The sequence below is a fragment of the Eubalaena glacialis genome, chromosome 15 (assembly GCF_028564815.1).
Source record: "Eubalaena glacialis isolate mEubGla1 chromosome 15, mEubGla1.1.hap2.+ XY, whole genome shotgun sequence".
In the NCBI taxonomy this organism is placed as follows: Eukaryota; Metazoa; Chordata; class Mammalia; order Artiodactyla; family Balaenidae; genus Eubalaena; species Eubalaena glacialis.
The window spans coordinates 76,063,473-76,079,951 of record NC_083730.1 but is presented as its reverse complement, the minus strand read 5'-3'; the positions used below and the strand labels follow the sequence as shown (position 1 = coordinate 76,079,951).

The 16,479-nt window shown below is 50.0% G+C and overlaps 1 protein-coding gene across 1 annotated transcript in view; it reads right to left on the bottom strand.

Annotated features, from left to right (window-relative positions):
• The window catches only part of KIAA1671 (KIAA1671 ortholog), a 186,065-nt gene extending 169,586 nt beyond the window's left edge, over positions 1-16,479 (bottom strand). Inside the window, exon 1 of the mRNA XM_061170488.1 lies at positions 16,402-16,479. The gene's annotated coding sequence lies outside the window, so the exon portion shown is untranslated. The remainder of the gene's footprint in view (positions 1-16,401) is intronic.

The window sequence follows — 16,479 nt, the reverse complement described above, 5'->3', positions numbered from 1 at the left end:
AATAAACACACTCAGATGCATCCGATGCTGATACTGTGGAAACATTATTATTATATTAATAATAATAATAACAGCTTCCAAAGACATGCCCAGCTAATAAGAACTTCACAGGTAGCATCTCAATCAATCCTCATAACAGCACATTCAAATTGGTTCTCCTGTCATTCCCATTGTACAGACAGGGAAACTGAGGCTGGGGACTCAACTTGCCCGGAGTCACACAAGCAGCAAGTGGTGAAGCCAAAGACTTGAGCCCAGGCTTCCTGGACACAAGAGCCTGCCTGCTCAGCTCCATCTACCCCCTCCCCCATTACATGGCCATTTACTGAGGCCCAACCCTTATCAGTCCTTTGAAGCAGGCCTATCACACCCATTTGGCAGATGAGGAAACGGAAGTAGAGGCAGGTGATGTGACTTGTCCAGAGGCAAGACTGGAACTGGGGTCTGTCTCTTTGTGGAACCGTGGTCATCCACACTGGGCTGTGACTCTGCTGGTCCAGTTACCCGGCCTCTGTCTCCCCCTTCCCCTCCCCACTGGCAGGGTCCCTGGAAGGCTTTGTCCTCCTGGGGCGGGGAGGACCGAGGCAGCATTTCTCCTGCAAAGCCCGGCACACTCAGGCGCAGCCAGAGGCAGGTGGCCCATGGGCTGAGCCGGGGGTGGGCCCCAGCATGCGGGGGATGGGTGAGGAAAGGGCCAAACCCATTCCTCCACCTGCTGGGGTGCTGGGTGCTGGACTATCTTCAAGCCGTGACCGGCCCGGTGGGCTCCCCAAGTCACCTGGCGGGTGGCCAGTGGGTGCTGGAGCTCCACCCAGACAGCTCGAGGGCTGTGTGGCACCCCCAGCCAGCTCACACCTGCTGTGGGGGGCAGCAAGGACGGGTGCCTCCAACAACAGGGGGGCTCAAGGGGGCCGGGAGGGTGTCGGGGGGAAGAAGCAGGAATTAGGTGGCAGGAATCCTGACACCTTGTCCCTGCGCAGCAGCTCCCAGCTGGCTCTGTGACCTTGAGAGAAACACGCACTCGAGCCCTTTTGTTCCCTCCCCTAGAAAGGAAGGCTTCCAAAGGAAAGGCACAAAAATCCAGACAGCCTGGTTAGGGCCCGGATCCAATGCCCGCCCCTGGGGATTCTGCCATCCTGCTCTGTAGACAGGGAGTTGCCAAATATGGACCAGTCCTCCAGGGAGGGATGCGCAGGGCTCAGCGTTCCCGGCTGCAGCGGGGCCAAGAGCCCCGAGTCGCTGGCTCAGGATGGGGAGAGGAAGGACCAGGTTGTCAGGGGCCTTGGAGACCAGAGATGGGTAGACTTGTTCGGTTCCCAGCCAGCGGCCTCCCGCAGGGTATGCAGTAGGCACGTGGCCAGCCCACGCGGAACGGAGGGGAGCGTGGATGGTGCAGGGAAACCCATCCCTGCTGCTGAAAAAATAAGCCAAAGCTCCCATCCACCGCCGGTGAGTCAGCAGTGTCATTGCAATAGCCAAGGGAGGCCATATGAAATGAGTAGGGACTTCGGCTCCCAGTTCTGCCCATCCTGGCTGTGTTTGCTGAGTCACCTCCCTTTTGAGGCTCAGTTTTCTCATCTGCAAACAGGGACCAATATTGCTGACCTGGTGGGGTCATCCTCAGGTTGTACCACATGAAATTACAATATTCCACCATTGTTGGGCTACAAAAATGGCACTTTCATACGTTCAACCCAATATGTGGATGGGGGCAGCGTACAGCATGCGAGCAATCAACGCTGAAATTTAAATCTCTCCTCTGTGCTAGCAGAAGACTGTGTTTTTCTCATTCATGGGACAAAATGGAAAATATCTCATCACACCCCCCTCCCCCAAATATAACAATGACACGACACGATAAAACAGCTCACTTTGTGGGTGGCCTGTTAAGAGTTTACAATGTACGGTCCCAAGTACATCAGGGCATGGAGTGTGTATGTACCACGGTGATAACGCAGCGGAAGGAAGGCTGGCATTGAAATATTTTTATCAAAAGAAAAGAAAAGAAAAAGGCACTGTAAAGGCCCAGTTGTGGCAGATAGTTTTTTTTTTTAATTTTTTTAACATCTTTATTAGAGTATAATTGCTTTACAATGGTGTGTCAGTTTCTGCTTCATAACAAAGTGAATCAGTTATACAGCAGATAGTTTTTTGAAAGTAACTTGTAAAGCATTTACCGTATTCTGAATTTGCAGTCTTTGCAGACTTGTGCACATATATTCCGCTTTCAGAATAGTTTTGCAAATTGTACACAGATAAAAAGAGAGGGAACTTTTGAATAAAGAAATTGCATTTATAAATGATCTGTATTAGAATATAATAAATCTCCAGTTATAGTAAAAAAAAAAAGGCTTTAAGTGATGTATTTCCCCATGCTTTAGATCAAATATAACCAGCATGTTGAACATCTTTTTTAATATTTTTAAGTTTTTAAAAAATGAGTCAAAATGTCATCGAGCCATACAATGGAGTATTATTCGGCCATAAAAAGGAATGGAGTCCTGATACACTTGACAACACGGCTGAACCCTGAAAACATTATGCTGAGTGAAAGAAGCCAGAATAAAAACTACATACAGTATGATTCCACTTATATGAAATATCCAAAATAGGCAAATCCGAGAGACAGAAAGTAGATTAATGGTTACCAGGGGCTGGGGGAATTGGAAGGAAGTGGGGAATGACTGCTAATGAATACAAAATTTCTTTTTGTGGTCATAAAAATGTCCTAAAATTGTGGATATACTAAAAACCACTGAACTATATACTTTCTTAATTCTTTTTATTAAAAAAATTTTTATTAAGGTATAATTGACATACATTATATTAGTTTCAAGTGTATATGTTGCAAAATGATCACCACAATAAGTCTAGTTAACATCCATCTCCACACATAATTACAAAAAGTTTTTTTCTTGTGATGAAACTTTTAAGATCTACTCTCTTAGCAGCTTTCAAATATGCAATACAATATTATTAACTTAGAGTCACCATGCTGTACATTACATCCCCAGGACTTATTGCATAACTGCAAGTTTGTACCTTTTGATCACCCATTTCAACCCCCAGGCCCACCGCCCCCCCCCTTGGCAACCACCAATCTGTTCTTTGTATCTATCTACTGGAGGTCTTGTTTTTGTTTTGGGTTTGTTTGGTTTTTTTTTAGATTACACATATAAATGAGATCATCTGGTATTTGTCTTCCTCTATCTGACTTATTTCACTTAGCTTAATCCTCTTGAGGTCCACCCATGTTGCCACAAATGGCAAGATTTCACTCCTTTTTATGGCTGAATAATATTCCATTGTATATATATGCCACACCTTCTTTATCCATTCATTCATCGATGGACACTTAGGTTGCTTTCATATCTTAGCAATTATGAATAATGCTGCAATGAACACGGGGGTGCAGATGTCTTTTCAAGATAGTGTTTTCATTTTCTTTGGATAAATACCCAGAACTGGAATTGCTGGATCATATGGTAGTTCTATTTTTAACTGTAATTTGAATTGTACGCTTTAAATGAATGAATCATATGGTAAGTGAATTGTATTTCAATAAAGCTGTTACTTTAAAAAGTGAGTCAAGTTCAAGAAAAACGTTAACTGAGGAACAGTCCCAGGTGGTACATAAATATGAAAAATTTTCAAGGTGATACAAGAATGACTGGAGTTTGGGAAACACAGAGTTGATGCATTAAATCCTCAAAACAGAGGCTCTACGTGGGTTCAGATCCCACCTCCTGAGTGACCATGGGCTAGCGACTTCACCTCTCTGGACCTCAGTTTCCTCATCTGGAAAATGGGAACAAGAAGAGTTCCTGCCTCTCTGAGTCACCATAAGAATGAAGTGAGTTAGCATGTGTCTGGCACATCCTAGGGGGTCGATGGAAGGATCAATGGGGGATCAGATCTTTTGGGTGGTTCTTACCATGCGTTCATGAGCACAGGGTCCCGAATTCAAATCTCTCAGAAATACCTTTTTCTGAGTAGGTGAAGTGAGATAAAGCATGTAAAGCATTTAGCAAGTGCTCAATAGACATTAACTTATTATTTTCGTTGTTATCACTGTGATATCTGCCTGGGTGGTAACATTTTGGTTGATTTTTATTTTGTATTTTTATTTTTTGCTTGTGTTCTATAATGATTCTGTCTTGTTTCGGTACTAAGAACTACCCAAAGAATTATATTTAGTACTTAGCATCTTTCTCTAGTATGATCTTAGATTTCAGATAGAAGGGAAACCCAGCTGGGGTCCCGGCCTGTTCCAGCCGCCTACCCCGCCCCCTCACAGTAGACACACGCTGGAACTGAAGATTTCCCAGCATCGGTCGGCCTCTGGAAGCACAGTTAGAGGGAAACCCCCAACCCATACTCCAAGCCAGCAGAAGATGAAGACTGCAGCCAGAGCCCAAGCCAGTAGCCCGCAAGAGCAGCTATCCTCCCAACACCCTGCGTCCACGATCCACCCCCTAAAAATACAGTTTCCGGGGGCAAATTTTGTACCATCCTCCACAACAACAGCCAGATTAATCACGCCCAAATTTGGGAGAGACGTTTGGGATGTACCGTGTCGTGGGTACAACATTCACTCTGGAGGATCCCGGGGGTACCCCCAGGATGCGGCGACCATCCTTCAGAGCAGTTGAAGTGGATAAACAGCCAGGAGGACTGCCGATGGGGGCAGGGGCATGGCACTGAAATGGACAAGGAAAACCTGGTTTTCTTTTTTTTTTTGGCTGTGCCATGCGGCATGCGGGATCTTGGTCCCCCAACCAGGGATTGAACCCAAGTCCCCTGCATTGGAAGCGCGGAATCTTAACCACTGGACTGCCAGGGAAGTCCCAAACCTGGATTTCAAGGTCAGCCCCAGAAGAACACTCACGGGGCAGGTGCTCCAAATTACAGACGTTGGGTTGGTGAGGGAGCTGCCTCTTGTCCAACAGCTGTGTGTAGTGCCAGCAAACCTAATAATAATAACCGCTGTGGTTGCCTTTTATTGATCACTGACTGTGTGCTGAGTGTTTCATCACACGCTCAAAGGTGTGAAGCCATGGTTAAACATACTCCCAAGCAGTGTGGAATCAGACAGCAGGACAACAGTGTTAATAACAGCAACGACAATTCATGACTAGGAAATAATGCATAGCAAGCACTTAGCATAGTGTCTGGCTCAGTCCGTGTTGTTTTAAATGTGCAAATGATGATGAGGAGGAGGAGGAGGTGCTGACTATGGGTCCAGTTGTGCTAGGACCTTTACATATCATAGTACAACAACCCTATAAGGTGAGACCTACTATTAGCCCCATTTTACAGAGAAGAAGACTGAGGGCGGATGAGGTTGTTTAACTCGCCCGTGGTCACTGAGCTGGTAAAGCACGCCATCGCTTGCCCCCCATGGATGTCGCCAACCCCAAATTCACTTCTGAAAGCCAGGCTCCATTAACTGTCCTGCCCGATGGCTCCCCAAACCCCTTCCCTCTCTCTGAGGGTCCCCATTGGTGCCAGGTGACTTCCTACTTTCAGACCTGCTTAGAGGTGGCCAGCCGACCCTGTCCCTCTTCCCAGCTGTGGCTGAGCCCATCCTTCTGAAGCCACTGCGGCCGCCAAGGGAGGAAGAAGAAGGGTTCTCGGTGAGCTCATTTACAGGGGCCACCTCCAGCTGCTGGGACCAGCCAGCGGCTTTAATTTGGACAAACGCCCAGGACTCATTGGGGACAGGAAGCATCCCTGAGCGATAAAGATCAGGACCGGCCTGTGAGCATGCCCGGAGTGCTTTGTGTCAGCCAAACCAGCTGGCCCAACCCCCGTTCTCAGCAGCCCCCACTGCTGGCCCTGGCCCTGCCAGGAGGTGGTCAGGGTGTCCCCCAGCCTAATGTCCAAACCTGCCAGTTGTAGATTACAGCACTGCTAGAAAGGGGCGCAGCACTCAAAACAAGAAAAAATATGCATACGTGTAAAACGGTAGCTCGTAAACATGAAGCATTTGCTGTATCCCAGACATCTCTCTAAGCACTTCACAGACATCGACTCATTTAATCCTCACAGCCACCTTATTTCACGGAGGAGAAACTGAGGCTCAGAGAGGGAAAGTGACCTGCCCAAGGTCACACAGCTAGGACATTCCAGAGCCAGGATTTGGATTCAAGCCACCTGAGAATAAAGCCCACACTCTAAACCGCAGAATGCAGTGCTGACATCTCTCCATCACATGTACTGTGCACAAGTCTAAAACTCACACTGCAAAACATGAGCCCTGGTTATCTTTTGATTGTGGGATTGTATGAGTTTTACCTCCTACTTTTTGTTTATCTGTATTTGTAAATGTTTGACAATGAACATGTACTGTAGCATGATGTAAACATATTGTACTAAGGATAAAAAGAGAATAAAAATTATTAATTTGGAAAATGAACTGAGAATCAACCGTTAGAGCACTGAACAGTTATCTCCTGCCACCACCTTAAGGCAGGAGGGCTGGCCAGGTGTAAATAGTAAAGGTTATAGAAACCCTGTGGTACTGCAGAAGGATACATGCGCACAGTGGGGGCTTTACTTAACATCACCACCCACCCCAGTAGACCAGCACGAACATCAACTGGCCATTCACCCCAACATTCACCTACGTGACCTCGCCGGGAGCTCCCGGCCGGGCTGAAAGATGGGCATCAGCACCCGCGCTCCATGGCACGGACACCCATGCAGAGAGAAGAAGCCACGCCCGTGGCTGGGGACAAAACAGAGGCATGAGGTGACCCCAGGGCTGCATGGCTCCCAATCGAGCAGTGTCATCACGGTGGGCCGCTGCCACGGTCCACAGAAGAGCCACCTTCCCGGGGGTGACCCGGGCCTTGGCACAGGAACTGGGCGACACCCAGAAAGCCCCTGCGGTCGCCCAGCCGAGCCCACTAAAGCCAGGGCAGATGGCTCACACTTGCTCTGCTGGGTCAGCCAGCATTCTGGGCATTCCAAAAATTCCTCCAGAGCTTTTTGCTGCCCCCCTCCACCCCATCCCCCCCTTTAATGAAGGAAAAGGAGGAGGGCAGAGGGGCTGTGATGAAGGCATCTGGATAAAGGCGACACTTGGACGTCTTATCATCTCCTCCCTGTAGTTAAATCCGACAGTAACCCGGCACACCTCACCTCTCCAAGAAGGAGCTGGAATGCTGGTTGCCACAGCTTCCCATCTCATCCAAGTCTGAGCGTGGCAAGGGAAACGGTTTCGCTTCAAGGCTGCCAGGAGGCGGGGCCAGGAGAACAGGGTCCCCACCCCGGTGCCCCCATGGGCCCCACACCCGCCATCACAGCCCTGGGCACGCTGCCCTGTAACCCCTCATCTGACCCCTCTGGGAGGGCAGGAGCTATATCCCAGGCAGCTCTGAGACCCAGGGCCCAGCGCAGGCCCTGGTACACAATAGGTGCTTAATTAATAACAAAGATGAAAATGACCAACTATCCCAAAAGAGGACAGGGATACACTGCCCGGGAAGTTCTGAGGGGAGAGATGGTATTTTCAACGTGGTCATGGGGAGGTGGGAGGACCCACTGCGTTGAGTTATTACCATAGGGGTTGGCAGTTTTCCAGGTGGCAGACCTGAGTTCAGATCCAGCCTCTGCCACTTCTTGCCTCAAGCTAAGAGACCTTGAGGAAGGCTTCAGGTCTCTGAGGCTCAGTTTTCTCATCTGTAAAACGGGTTAGTAATACCACCGGTCCAAGTCATTCTGAGGACTGACAGAAGACGTAGATGTAATACCTCCCTAACAAGGCAGTTGGTACACAGTAGGTCTTCAACAAATGGTGGGATTTTTTTGTTTTTTTTTTTGGTTTTTTTCCTGGGCCCTACCTTTCAAAGGTCTGGTTTTGATTCTTCCCAGAAGCGCAGCAGGAATAAGAAGCTCTGGGATCTACTCATCCAGTTGCCCCTCCCCCTGTGAAAAAGGCCCAGAGAGGGGAAGGGGCTTACCCAAGGACACACAGCAGAGAAGTGGGTACTCAGGGGTCCTGACTAGTGGCCCAGAACTCATTCTAATATACTCTGCATTCTCTCCCATGGCCTCGGACCCCTTCTCGTGCCAAGCAAGTCCCTGGCAGGCAGGTAATCCATTCTAGAAACAAAGACATGAGCTTTCCAGGGCTGGGGCCTAAAATGAAAGGGAGAGACAAACTTGGGCAGCTTCCCAGGCCAAAGGGCCCTGGGAGTTCCCCAACGAGTCACTCCCCAGCCCAGCCCAGGGCACTGGGCAGGGCTTGGCAGGCACTGTGCCCACTAAGGCCCAGGCTCCATGTCTGGGCAGGCGGGGTGGCGGGAATTCACGGAGTGACCTCGGTGTACCCAACGTGCCCGCTGGCCTCCCACTGCCGGTGGGCCCCGCACACCCTGGGCTTCCTTCCCACAGCGGTGCCTCACCACGTCTCAGGTAAACAGGATGGCACCCAGAAAGGGCTTTCTTCACTGAGGAAGCAAAACAAAAAGAAACGTCAACACAGAGCCACAGCCCTGACCTGGAGCCTTTGAAAGTGCAGCTGTGTCTCCGCCAAGGAGATTCACACACAGAAGGGCTGCCGCTAGCTGGTAGCTCTGGGCAAGGAGGTTCACCACACCGGGACTCAGTTTCCTCATCTGTAAAATGGGAACAACACTAGCACCGAGAAAAGATTGGATATAATAATGCACAAGGAACTAGAGTATAAGAAGCAGTCCATCAACGCTAATTATTATTTTGAATTACTGCTACTATGACTACTTCTGCTACTACAAACAAGGAAGATTTATATAGTGATTCATAAAGTCATTCCTTGGCATAACTTACAGACAGTTTTTAAGAATACTAAACTGATCTTTTTATGGGGCAGGGCTCCCATTTTTAAAGTGCCTACTATGTGCACGGTTACCTCACCTAACCCCACAACCACCCCACAGGGAAAATCCTAGCGTCTTCTTTCTGCAGATGAGGACTGAGGCTCAGAGAGGCCAAGTCACTTGCCCAGAGTCACACAGAAATGACAGTACAGATGGGACGGAACACTAGGATTGTCTAGCTTGGCCTGCTTTACTGCCAGGGAGGCAGCAAAGGAGGGATTCAGGGCACAGGGGCTGAGTCAGGCTGCAAGGATCAGCATTCCCCCTTCCTAGTAGAGGCCCTGGGCATGGGACTCCCTCTCTGAGCCTCAGTTTTCTCATCTGTAAAATGGGGACATAAGAATCAAATAAAACAATGATGAGCACAGTGCCTGGGACAGAATGAAAACTCCCCACTTATTATTTTATTTTACTCTAAATAACATTTAGTGTTCTCAAAAGCCAGGTCTCAGCAGATGGAGGAACAGCAGACTCAGTCATCTCCCCAAACTTCTGAAGGCACAGGAGCCAGGGCAGAGACCATCAGGTACACACAGGTCAAAGGCTGTCCTCTCCCACCTTCACTGACACCTTGGCCCATCTGAGATTCACTTCACCGATGGGGAAATGCTCAGAGAGGTGAAGCGACCTACACAGGGTCACACAGGTATCCCATGCCGGCGCCACCCGACTTTTCTCCAAAAATCCAGCCCTGACATCAAGCAGATCCCATTTTCCCCATGGCCAGCACGGGATTTGCCAAGTGATAGATACAGGATAAATTTTCACAGAATGAAGGAGTAAGTGTGACTTCTAACCCTGCACCTAGCTCAGGTGGCCTCTAGCCGATACTCATAACCATGGGCTCCCTGAAACCTGCTGATCGCTTCCACAATGGGGCGGTGTGAATATTCCTTAAACGCAGAGCATCCAAGACCCCTCCCTGGCTGGAATGGGGCTGAGTGGATAGTCAAGGCTCGCCTTGGGGACAGAAAGTCATGTAAACAGTGATCCATTAACTGACAGCCCTCCAGCTACAGCAGAAGGGGAAAAACACTTGCTGGGAAGCAGGGGTCCTAAGTCACTCCTTTCCCCAGGGCCCTGGTGCTCCAAGGACCAGAAGCAACCTCACCAGACCTTCATAGACAATAATGATACTAGTAATAATGACAATAGTATTATTGTAAAAATGACACATGTAGGGACTTCCCTGGTGGCGCAGTGGTTAAGAATCCGCCTGCCAATACAGTGGACACGGGTTCGAGCCCTGGTCCGGGAAGATCCCACATACCGTGGAGCAACTAAGCCCGAGAGCCACAACTACTGAGCCTGCACTTTAGAGCCCGTGAGCCACAACTACTGAGCCCATGTGCCACAATTACTGAAGCCCACACGCCTAGAGCCCGTGCTCCGCAACCATGACGAGAAGCCCGCGCACCACAACGAAGAGTAGCTCCCGCTCGCCGCAACTAGAGAAAGCCCGTGCACAGCAACAAATACCCAATGCAGACAAAAAAAAAATTCACTGCGATTTGGGAGATGTTTGTTACACAGTATTATCATGGAGAAACCTGACTGACACAAAGGACTACGTGTTTCCAGCCTTGGAGGGAGGTACAGCCACTCTGGAGGGAAACTGAGCAGGTGAGATCAACATTCTAAACACCCTTTATCCCAACTGTTCCCCATTTGGAATGTGTCCTCCCATCAACTTCAACAAGTATGCAAAGACACACGAGCAGGGATGTCACCGTGACACTGTGTGTCATAGCAAGAAAACAAACCACTCAATGCCCTAGGATTGTCTAGCTTGTCTAGACAGGGCATGTGCTCAATAACTAATAGCACCTTCATGCATTGAAGTATTGTTCAGTTTTCTAAAAGAGTGCAGTAAGTCAACACAGTCTAAAATGGGTCCACATCTATTTTTAATTTCTGCTTGAAATTCTTTGTCTTATGATTGTTGTTGTTCAAAGCGTATGTCCACATATACTGATTCATTTCTTTATTCCACAACTGTTTACTAAGGAAACAGCAGTGAAGACAAATAGGGTTTCTGCCTTCTTGGAGCATCATCTAGAGGGGGAGGAAGCAATACCACCTCCACTACAACCACCACAAGGCACAAGAATAATAATAACAATCAACACACACCGAGCACTGACCATGTGCCAGTCCCTTTTCATTTCCTCCTCACAGCAACCCTCAGAGGTAAGACCTGTTATTATCTCCATTTACCGATGAGGAAACTGCGGCTCAGAGAGGTTAAGTCACCTGCCCAAGGTCACACAGCCAGTAAGTGGCAGAACCAAGATGCAACTCTTTCCATCTGGTTCCAGAGTGGACAAAACAACAACAACAACAACAACTTAAGATAGCAGAGTGTGATAAGGGCTTGGAAAGAAGTAAACAGAGCATATGTATGTGGAAAGTTTCTGGAGGGTCGAGGGAAACTGCTGACTGCATTATATCTGAAGAGTGGGATTGGGGGTCTTGGGTGGGATTTTACTTTTCACTTAACATAAAATCATTTTGCCGTCTTTGAAGTGTTTGGTGTGTTACATGTTATTTTCACAATAATATACATATGTTATTATTATACTGTGTGTGTGTGAGTGTGTGTGTGAGTGTGTGTGTGTGTGTGTATCTCTTCTGACTCAGTGATGTAAATATCCAAAGATCAGCCTTTGGGGATGTATTTTATATTCTCAGTGGAGACAAGGCTATACAACATTTCAAAGGTCATTCAACTGAGCAATTAGCAAACGTGGCAGTGATAACTGCTTCCCAGAAGTCAATCCATAATCATTTCCATATTTGTCTCACTTTGCCTTCCCCCTCCCTTCCTCCCATCCAATTGACCAGATTTCTGTGGAGTGAATTCCTAAGGGCAGAGGCTCTTTTGAATTGCCCACAGAAGATGCTCAATAAAATATCCATCACACTGAAGGAAAAAAAAATTTGTGTGTGCATGTGTGTGTATCTCTCAATTCAAAGTTTGTTAGCTTCTTTGTAAATGACAGGAGTTTCAGTAGTGGTCTTGGGCAGAAGGACCCCTCAAAGCCTCAGTTTTATAAACTGCAGAATCAAGGGTCCCCAAAGCAGGCATCGCCTGTGTTTGTTGTGAAGAATAAAAAAAGAACAAAAGAGCTTCGCCCAGAACCCAGCACATGTAAAGGGTTCAGTGAAAAGCAGTTGTTCTGACGTGTTATGTGCTTTCTCTACATTCTCTCCAATCCTCCCATTTTACAGAGGAAGAAACTGAGGTCCCAGGAGGGGAATGGCTTGTCTGGGGTCACACTCCTGTAATCTGGATGGGTGAGTGGGGGAAGAAATGTGAAACTCCTGGACAGAGATTTCCCCCTGCCCTCCTCTCAATCCCAAACCTGCCAAAGCCTTCCTGTTTGGGTATTTAGGGAGTGGCAGGGGGTGTAAAGAGAATTTTTGTTGCCAATGGTCTAACTTTTATTTCTTCAACACACCCTGTACTCTGGGTATACTAATGAGCACGCAGTTCTCCTAATGGCCCTGCCTTTGCCTGTGCTGCTCCTGCTGCCGGCAATGTCCTCATCCTTGCCCTCTCCTCCTTTAAGACTCAGCTCAAGTGTCACGCATGGTCATCCAACATCCCCACCGCCCCCCCACCAAACAGACCAGGTTGGGAGAGGCAGGCACCACCTGCCTGAAACACTATTGTGTGTGTGTATATATATATATATATATATACACATACATACATATATATAGTGTGTATATATATATAGTGTATATATATATATAGTGTGTGTGTATATATACATATATATATATATATAAAATGACACGCCGTGATGACATCTATTATAATAATCATACCCACTACTTAGTGGGCACAGACCAGTGCAGACACTACGCCTGGTAATGTCCATGCACTGCTTCTCTCAACTTGTATAACAGCCCTTTGAGGGAGGGGCGTATCCTATCATGAGCCCATTTTACAGATGAGGACACTGAGTCTCAAACCAAATACCATGGCCTCAGACCACAGCCAGGAAGGGGCAGTGCCAGGGTTTGCCCCCAAGTCTCCCCGGCCGACTCCCTCCTTTCTATCCCTGCCTCCTCCTGGAAGCCTCCCTGGGTTTACCCCTGCTGCACCCTGACCCAACCTCACCAACATTTGTGGCTTCTCTACTCAACTTCCCTAACTCCAAACATCCACGATTTGCAAACTGGAAGCAAGTTCAAATCCCTGCTCTGCCACTGGCGGCTGACAAAGACCTCACCGCCACAACACTGAGTCCTGAATCTGTAAAATGGGAATGATGAGCCCCACCCCCTCACACAGGAAGGTGGTGAGGGTTCCAAGGTAAAGTCCCCTAAGATGTTTATGACCCTCCCAGGGCAGGTGACAACAGATGCTCAGGAAGGTTTGCTGAATTGAATGAAATACTGACACTTAAAATATTCAGGCCACCTTCACTGGGGATTTCCTTCTCCAGACTGACTGCCATGCCTCCAGGAAGGGGTCTTCAACTGCGTGGCTCTTGAAACACAACACTGACCACTGTCTCTATCTAAGTGCAGTTCCGTCATCACCTCTCACCTGGATTTTTCGAGCAGTCTCCAGCCTCCTGGCACACCATCTCCCATCCAGCCTCCCCAAGAGATGGGCAAGCTTCCCAAAACACACATCTGACTCCATCCCTCTCCCCCAGAGAAACTCCCACAGTGCCCCACTGCCCCGGTATAAAGTCCAAACCCCTGGGAATGGTTGACCTGGTCCCTGTCAGGATCTCCAGCCAACACCCTATGCTCCCTCCTCCGTCCAGGTGCCCAGGCCTTTCTGTTCCCTCTTTCCAGCGCATAACGCCATCCTCTCCCCATGGGCACGATCTCCAAGAAACAAACCCCCTGCCCACCATCCCCCACTCCAGGTCAGAAGTCATCAGCCCCTCTTCCCATTATCACAGCTCTCTCCTTCTGGACAACTGCCTCTTTTCACAAAGAATTTACCCCTTAAGGGTGTGCCTCCTCTTTGACGTGGTGTCTTGAAATATTTGTTGAATGAATTAATTAATGAATGCACATTTAAAACATTCCTCTGGGGCTCTTTTTCTGAGATGGTCAGAGATGTATTCTGGTGATGCTGAGAGGGGAGAAAGGCTCATGGCCAGATAGTGGGCTGTTCCATTCTCCTGCCAAGGTCAGCTCTGAATAAAAACCAGCCCCCAGGGCTTTCCTGGTGGTGCAGTGGTTAAGAATCCGCCTGCCAATGCAGGGGACACGGGTTCGAGCCCTGGTCCGGGAAGATCCCACATGCCGCGGAGCAACTAAGTCCATGCGCCACAACTACTGAGCCTGCGCTCTAGAGCCCGCGAGCCACAACTACTGAAGCCCGTGCGCCTAGAGCCCGTGCTCCACAACAAGAGAAGCCACCGTGACGAGAAGCCCGCACACCGCAACAAAGAGTAGCCCCCGCTCGCCGCAACTGAAGAAAGCCCGCGTGCAGCAACGAAGACCCAACGCAGCCAAAAATGAATAAATAAAATAAATAAATTTATTAAAAAAAAAAAAAAAAACAGCCCCCAGGACCTCCAAGGGGGGGTGGGGCACCTCCAGACTCAGAATCTGGGGTGAGGGTTATACCCCCAACATCAAGAATCAGTACAGCTGCCTCACTGGACTGCAGGGCAAGCTGATTGCTCACAGCTAGATCGCAAGCCAGGAGGACAGATCCTATATTGCCCTGGGTCCACCATTTCTAGTGTCTGCCACATAGTAGGTGCTCAGTACACACACTGGTTGACCGAATGAGCTTCTCACATGTCCAGACACTGTACTGAATGAAACCCTGTACTTCTCTAGGATAATTGCACCCTTGTCAAGCATGCAAATCCTTTAAAAAGGATTCCCCATAAAACCACCAGGACCGTGGCTAGTGGATGCACAACTCCCTCTGGAACTGTCCCAAGGATGAGACACCGGTGTCTGGGGGTGAATGCATGTTTGTCCAGGAGCTTCGATGGATTAGCAAAGGGAAAGCTGGGCCAAGGGAGAAGTCTTGTCCAAATGCCCTGGTTACTGATTAGCCAAACCCTAGAGCTTCTCTCTGCAAGGGGGATCAGAGGGGCAATTAAACCCCTTTGGAAGAAAGACTAAGTTAAATATCTGCCTAATCCTGCAGTTTAAAAAGACAGCAAGTTGGGTTTCTGGAGCCTTCCTTCAGATACCCGAGGGGAAGCGGCCGGGGATGAGACAAGGGAAAGGAGAGACCACAGAACGAGGGCCCACTAATATTTACAGAGCCTGTACCTGTTTCATACCTTTTATACCTATTAATCCTGCCAGTCACCCAGACGAGGGAGGACTGTGACCCCCACCCCCACTCCATTTTGCCCGAAAGGGAGACCTGGGCTCAGAGAGGTTAAGTGTTTTGTCCAAGGTCACAAAGAAGCTGCAAAGAAAAAGCACTTTCTTTGTGCAACAGGTATAGCCCTTTCCTTTCCGAAAGGTAATGGCAGCTCCTGTCTGGAGAAAGTTCAGTCCCGCGGGCAGGAAGCCCTGGCCACCTAGGCGGCGCGCGGAGGTCACACGGTAGCCCCACTACCGACCGGCTACCGACCAGCGGAGAAGCAGGGTTTCAGGGCGCGGCGCCGCGGCTCCGTGCCGAGTGTGTGCTAGGAGGGTGTGGAAAGGTCGGGCCCGGCTCGGGGGTCAACGGGCCGCTTCCCTTCCCCTGGGTCCCGCCTGTAGCCCTAGGCAGCGCCGCCAGCGGGGTGGGGGCCACCCGAGCCTACCGGGAGCAGGGGGATTGAGCCTTAATCCCATCAGGGCGCCTCTGCCCTGAGAAGGCGCGCGGAGGGGTGCGCAGGCCCTGCGTGGAGGGCGCGTCCGGAGCCCCGGAGCCCGTGGGGCCCCGCGCGCTGTTCTCTCCACCGCCCCAGGTGCCCGCAGGATCCCTTCGCCCCGGGCTCCGCCTCGATCAGCACCCCCGCTTCCCAGTGTCCACCTCCTGGGCCTCCAACCTGCACGGACGTCCGGATCTTAGCAGTTCCAGGCTGGGTACGGATCTCCAGCGATACCCCAGCTCCCGGCCACCAGATCTCCTCTCGGAATCACTCCCAAGGCTCGGACCAGTGGGGGTCAGAGGAGAGGGATCAACTAGCTCCCAGTTTCCAATCACCGTCCACAGTCACCCCCAGGCTGGGGATCGAATGGGACCCCAGGCCACCAGCGCCCAATCCACTCCTGGGATCGACTCCCAAGTCTTCAACTGGGTGGCGTGGGATCCATTGGCTGCCCAGTGAGGGATCTTCCCGCGGGATCCACTCCCAAGTCTCGAGAGACAGACCTCCCGGCTCCCAAATCGAGATGCCCCCTCCCCGCAGACCCAAAGCCCCGGGAGATCCACCGGGTCCCCACCTCTTCCCCGGACAACTTTGCCAACTTTTCTCCCGGGGCCTCAGCCGAGCAGAAACTTGGCGGCCATCGCCGGCCGCCGCCTCCCCAGCCCCCTCGCAGGCCGGGGACAGGGGGAGGATGGCCTGCCCCCATCTACCGCGGCCGCCGCTCAACCTACCCTAGAGCCGCCGCCGCCGGCCCGCCGCGCCTCCACCTGCCCGCAGCCCGTGGCACCTGCCCGCGCCGCCCGCGGCCC